We start from the raw sequence: 6,091 nt of genomic DNA, 5'->3' as shown, positions 1-6,091 counted from the left end.
AAATAAGATGTGTCAATCTAAATATTTAATCATGCTCTACATAAAATTTATTGATTTGATTACCTCAATCCCTCTCCAATAAGCATCAACTAATGTATCTATGTACTCAATTGATTTTCTTAAATTAAAAAGGATAATCATACCACTAACTTCTAAGGATGACTCCTAAATTTCTCATTTACTAATGACTAATACTACATTCTTGAATTGTATTGTTATTTATAAATAATGAAAAATTTTCATATCAACACAATTTGTAAAATTTTCTTGTAAAACATTTCGGTCATTCTTATTTATTTTTATTAAAAAAATTTATCTTAAATTATTTATTATTGAATCATTCATAATCATGCAAAAACAATATGCTTTGAATTTTAATCTTAAGGCTCGTTTAATTGCTTGCAAATCGAAAATATATTTAAAAATATGATAATTTCAAATTTACTTTATTTTGAATGAAACTGAAATCCTTATACTCAACAAAAAATTTAAGAGTTTATAAATATAAGCAGTTTTAATTTCTATCTTTGTTTCAGGTCAAATAATGAACAATCATTTTGTCACATTTTTTAAAATGTTTTATAACTTAGTCCAAATAAATGAACTTCAATCATAGTTGATCAATGTGTGCTCAATTATTAGGCACTTAAGCGACAACAATGAGATAAATTTTTTACTATTTTCTACACTAATTTTTTAGCATAATTTTTTTTGAAAGCAACAAAAAAATAATGATCAAAAGTTATCCCAATCAAAGCCAAAATCACTTTGTGGCGTTCTCCGAGTTTTAGTCCCACATTGTTATTCGTCTCAGATGGCAAGCTAAAGATTCACCATATATGAACTTCTTCTCTTCTAACTTTAAAACTATATGACTGCATGATATGCAAGGCCAACAATTATTAGGTCAGGTGACCTGACGTAGCTCTACGTTCGGACGTCAATAACATGTCACCACGTGATCTTACTCAATACCGCGCGGCCCGACGACCTGACCCGGGATTGCTATGTTTTCGTATTGCTAGGTATTGCTTGGCAATAATGAAAAATATCGCTCTGTGAAGACCAATACCGAGCAATACCGAGAATTACCGAGTTGGTATTGCTCGGTATTTCTTGGTATTACTCGGTATTGGTCTTCACATAATGGTATTTCTCGTTATTGCCGAGCAAAATCGACCAATACCGAGCAAATACCGAGCAATACCTAGCAACACGTGAATATAGCAATCTTGTCTCCGTTCTGGGTCGGGGTTGTCGGGCCGTGCGGTAAATAGTGAGAACACGTGACACTATTTTAGTGACGTCCGAATGTAAAACTACGTCAGGTGACCGGACAAAATAAAAGTTCGTAAACCACACAATGCAGCATACACCAATTTTTAAAAGGGTATTTCTAGAAAGAAATCCTATAATAATAGCTTAATATTATTTGTTTTTCTATTCAAAATTAACTTAAGCTCGTCGGCTAATTAGTAACGGCACACAAAAGTATGGTATTATTAAGAGTTAAATCTAACTTATTGAATGTGGTTTAGACTTGTTTGGGACCGTTTCATTATTGTTTTCTAAAGCGGTTTTCTAGTACAAAATTTTTTTGAATTAAAAATTTTTATATTAAGAAGCTGCTTTAGAAAGCACTAAGAAAGCCGGGGTAACATTCTTGTAATAGAGCTGCTTAAGAGATTTCACCAAAGAAGTTTTAGGTGGTATTTTTGACATAAAATGGACATTATAAAAGCTTTTTGACAATATTAACATGTATTTTTCTTATTCATAGAATTGTATCAAAATGGATTCCTCTCAAGTTCATTTCTTAAAATAAAGCTTTGTTTATGATGGTTTTTTTTTCTTTCTTAAAACAAATTTTTAGTATAAAAAATTAAAAATCTTGTACTAAAAAACTACTTTAAGAAGCAATAAAAAAGTCGTCCCAAACTAAATCTAAAGCTTGCATTAGATAATTAATGGAGCTATTAATGAAAATTTGACATTTTCAAATTATGTAAGAGAACTATCCTCTGTCTTCATATCTCTTTTTTAATATTGATGCAATCTCATTCAGTCTAGCCTCTCATAATAATGAAGGCTCTTTAGTTAGTATAATTTAATATTTTGTTAGTTTGTCTCATCTTGTCTATACTAATGATTTCATTGCCTTTAGCGAAACGGTGCATAGAAATCTCCAAAGTCTTCAAACTTTCCACTCTTAATTCTATCTTCTCATTGGGGTTGCTATTAACTTGGAGAAAAGAATAATTGATTTGCTTGATTTGTTCCTAATTTAATGCTCTTGCTTAACTGATAAATTTCAAAATTGGGTGCCTCTTAGGCTTCGTTTGGGACGGCTTTTTTATTACTTTCTAAAACGGAGTTTTTTATTGTTATTAGGGGTATCAATAAATGACCCGATTTTGAAAATTCATGTGACTCCTTAGGTAAAAAGAAACTAAACTCTTAAATATCAAGAAGCTTTTTGATATAATGGTTGAAATTTTATTATGAATCTTTTCAGTTAAGTGTGTTCATCCCGAAGAAATTTTGGGATGAGTGATCTCCTGTGAACTTACACCAATATGACAAAATCGCGAGGTCTTTAGGCCAAAGCAGACAATATATCAATAGGGAAGAGTTTGAGATGTTACAAATGGTATCAGAACAATACATCAGTCGGAAGATAGCAACTAAGTGTCATACAAGATAAAATACTATGTCATGAGATCCATCTCTTAAACCATGTATGGAACAAAATACTATGTAGTGGGAGTCACCACTAGAATTTGAAGGGGTTACCTCTAGAATCCTATATGCGTGGTGGATGATTATGGGATTAATATACTAACGAGGATGTTAATTACTTAAGTGGGGGAGATTGTGAAACTCCTAAAGTAAAAAGAAGCTAAACTCTTAAATATCAAGATGCCATTTATTGTAATGGTTGAAATTTCATTAAGAAACTCTGTAGTTAAGTGTGCTCATCCTAGAGAAATCTTGAGATGAGTGACCTCCTAGAAATTTACACAAACAAGTCAAAATTGTGAGGTCCTTAGGTCAAAGCGGACAATATCTCGATATGTAAGAATTTGACTGTTTCAATTTAGGCATGAGTTGACCAGATTAATTTTGGGTCGATCAGGTTCAGGGGTTTAGGTTGATCTAAAGCCCAAAATTGACAAAAACAAAAGGCTAGTTTATCACATGCTTGAGTCAAACAATTTAGATTCGTGTTAAACTGATAATTTTTGGGTTAAATGAGTTGTACTTGGGTTAAATGGGTTATGTTGATCTAAGAAATTATAAGATTTCTATAATAAACAGATCGAATTGCTTAGATTTGGGTCATTCAGGTTCGAGTCAAATATTTCGACTCATGACAAACATGCCAAGTTTGGGTCATGCTTATTTGGGTTAAATCAATTTTAAGTTATACCTGAACCCAACCCGCCAACTTGAATTGAAATCCATAATCATTTCCTAAGCGAGATATCTTATAATCCCTAAAATTTTCTTTTCTTAAGCAAATTGAAAATCTATATGCTAAACTTATTTGTCATGGAGACATTGGCAAGAAGCTTCATTTCAAATGTTGGACTCAAAGCACACTTACCAAGAAAGAAGGTAGGCCATACATGCCTTCCCTTTCTATTCTTAACTTTATTAGCAAGGTGAAAATAGTTTAAAATGACCTCTTGAATAGTAGCTCATTAAGCATATGGATTGTTAGAGTTTGTGACTCAATTATGTTAGGCTTGGGCCAAAAAATTCATGGTGAGATATATGAGGTGGTAGTTGAGGGATTGGGCTGATATAATTTTCTTTTTATATCTAATATATGTCATGTGAGTCGTCATTCTCTACTTATAATTGTCTTTCTTTGACAAAGTGAATTCTTATTCTCCTTCGCTTGTAATATTTTACCCGACAAGAATTTACACATAAAATTATGTGTTTTAAAATTTTGTTTTGTGATTTATTCTTCGTTCTTATTATTACACGGAGTAATGAACTTCCCCTATTTTTGAGAAAATCTTACTCTAATGCCTACTCTGCATCTCTTGCTTTAGACCAGTGCAAGTACTGATATCCCTTCTTGTCTTTTATGAACTTCTGTTGAAGGGCAAATGCATATTACTCACCACTATTTGTCTTGGTGGTGAAGAGCCGGCTGGGCAAAGCCCAGGTCCCTAGTTCGAATCCCTTGGCAAGCAGTAAAAGCCTTAAGTGTTGGCCCGTGTAAATTGGTGTGGGTTGCATGCTAGGTCGACCGGAGTTTACACTGGCCTAAGGACAGTGCTTCCTCGTGCCAAAGGACAGTGCTTCCTCGACAAAAAAAAAAAAAAAAAATGCATATTTGGAGAGATAATTTTGATATAAAGGTAACATTTGGGAGAGAGATAATTTTGATATAAAGTTTTGTTAGAGATAGCTATCTTTTTGCTTTTTAAGTAGTTTTTAATTACAAAAACTTATAGAAATTTTCATATTAAAAATATGTTTTAAAAAACAGTAAGAAAGCCTCAATTTTGTCCTTCATCAATTGAACTTATTTGTGCAATAGACCTCAATTTATTTTCTCATGTGCTGGTTTGGCTTTGCCTCCTAAAAGGCTTTGGGGCAATCTTTATATCCATAATGCTAATTTTGGTCCCATATGACACTTTCACATTCATTTTATTTCTGTTCTCGATAAGACACTACAGGAAAATCGTCAATTACCGACGGATTTTTCCGGCGGCTTGCTGCTAGCCTACTTTTCCGGCGGCCTAAATTTTAGAAAAAATTCTGACGGTTTTCCGGCGGTTTTGTTTCCGGCACATATGCCGTCGAAAAGCCGCCGGAAATTTATAAAACCGCCGGAAAAAGACCATTTTCCGCCGGATAATGCCGCCGGAAATGGCTGAATTTCCTGTTGTGTGAGTCCTTGATTCTCTTAGAAATCAAGTTTCTGTATGCTATTTTATACTATGCTATTACTCTGTTGGCTTGCACTTCAAGCAGTAAACAATGTCATGCTATTGTTAAATGCACACGCTACATTAAACACTGGTGCTTACTGCTTATTAGGAAACCTGCCCAGATAATAACAAGGAAACTAACAAACATTTAAAAAGCTAACTGTAAATCTGAAAAGTTTTGGTGAAGATTCATTGATCAATCTTTTAGAAAGAGAACCTGCTACCATTTTACGTTGTCCTGTTTTTAGGAAAACTATTGGTTGAAAACTACATATCAAGAGAGCTTTGTGCATAAGAAGAGAAGAGAGCTTTTACTTCTGTTCACTACCATATCTCTATCCAATGAAATCAGAGCAAGGACTAAGGTTTACATCATTATTGAGAGGAGAGGTGGTCATGTTATCACTTTGAAGTGAGATTGTAGGATATCATTAAGGAGTTTTCTACGTCCATCATCTCATAGTATAGTTAGATTTCGTCCGATTAGAACAAAGTTTAAATAAACTAAATAGTTAGATTTCGTCCGTCATCTCCTTTGGCTGTGGACTGGGCCGTATGGTTTTTATTTGAGTGGTTTTGGTTGAGGTCTGCATGCAGGGGCGGAACCAGCTTTAATTTTGAGGAGGGGGGATACAGTATAAAAATAATTAAATATTAAAAAAATAATATTATATATTTATATATTACGAAAAGTTTTTTTTTTAAAAAATTAAGCAAGAAAAATAAAGAAAAAAGTTGTAATTAAACTGTCATGAAAAACATGAAAGAGAATATTAGAACTAAATGTGAAGAAATATATAGATATTTTAGGGCAAGTTAGGACAAAAGAGTTTTTTAGGGGGGCAAAAGTAATTTTTTAGGAGGGACAAAAAATTATTTACTCTTCTATAAATTTTTTTTTTTGAGGGGGGGCTATCCCCTAAGGATTATATGGTTCCGCCACTGTTTGCTTGGTGTTTGGGTTTTGGATGAGGGGTATTGGTTTGAGTTTGGCTGTGTGGGTGGGCAAATTATTGCGTCAGGTGATCGAACGCAGAGATGCGTTCGGTCTCTCTCTATCTACAGTAACCTGCGCTTTGCTGTAGCAGTGCTACAGTAAAGCGCAGGTTACTGTAGACAGAGAGAGACCGAACGCA

This window comes from Dendrobium catenatum, unplaced genomic scaffold (assembly GCF_001605985.2).
Source record: "Dendrobium catenatum unplaced genomic scaffold, ASM160598v2 fragScaff_scaffold_674, whole genome shotgun sequence".
NCBI lineage: Eukaryota > Viridiplantae > Streptophyta > Magnoliopsida > Asparagales > Orchidaceae > Dendrobium > Dendrobium catenatum.
The sequence above is the reverse complement of the archived record's forward strand: the minus strand, read 5'-3'. Positions refer to the sequence as shown.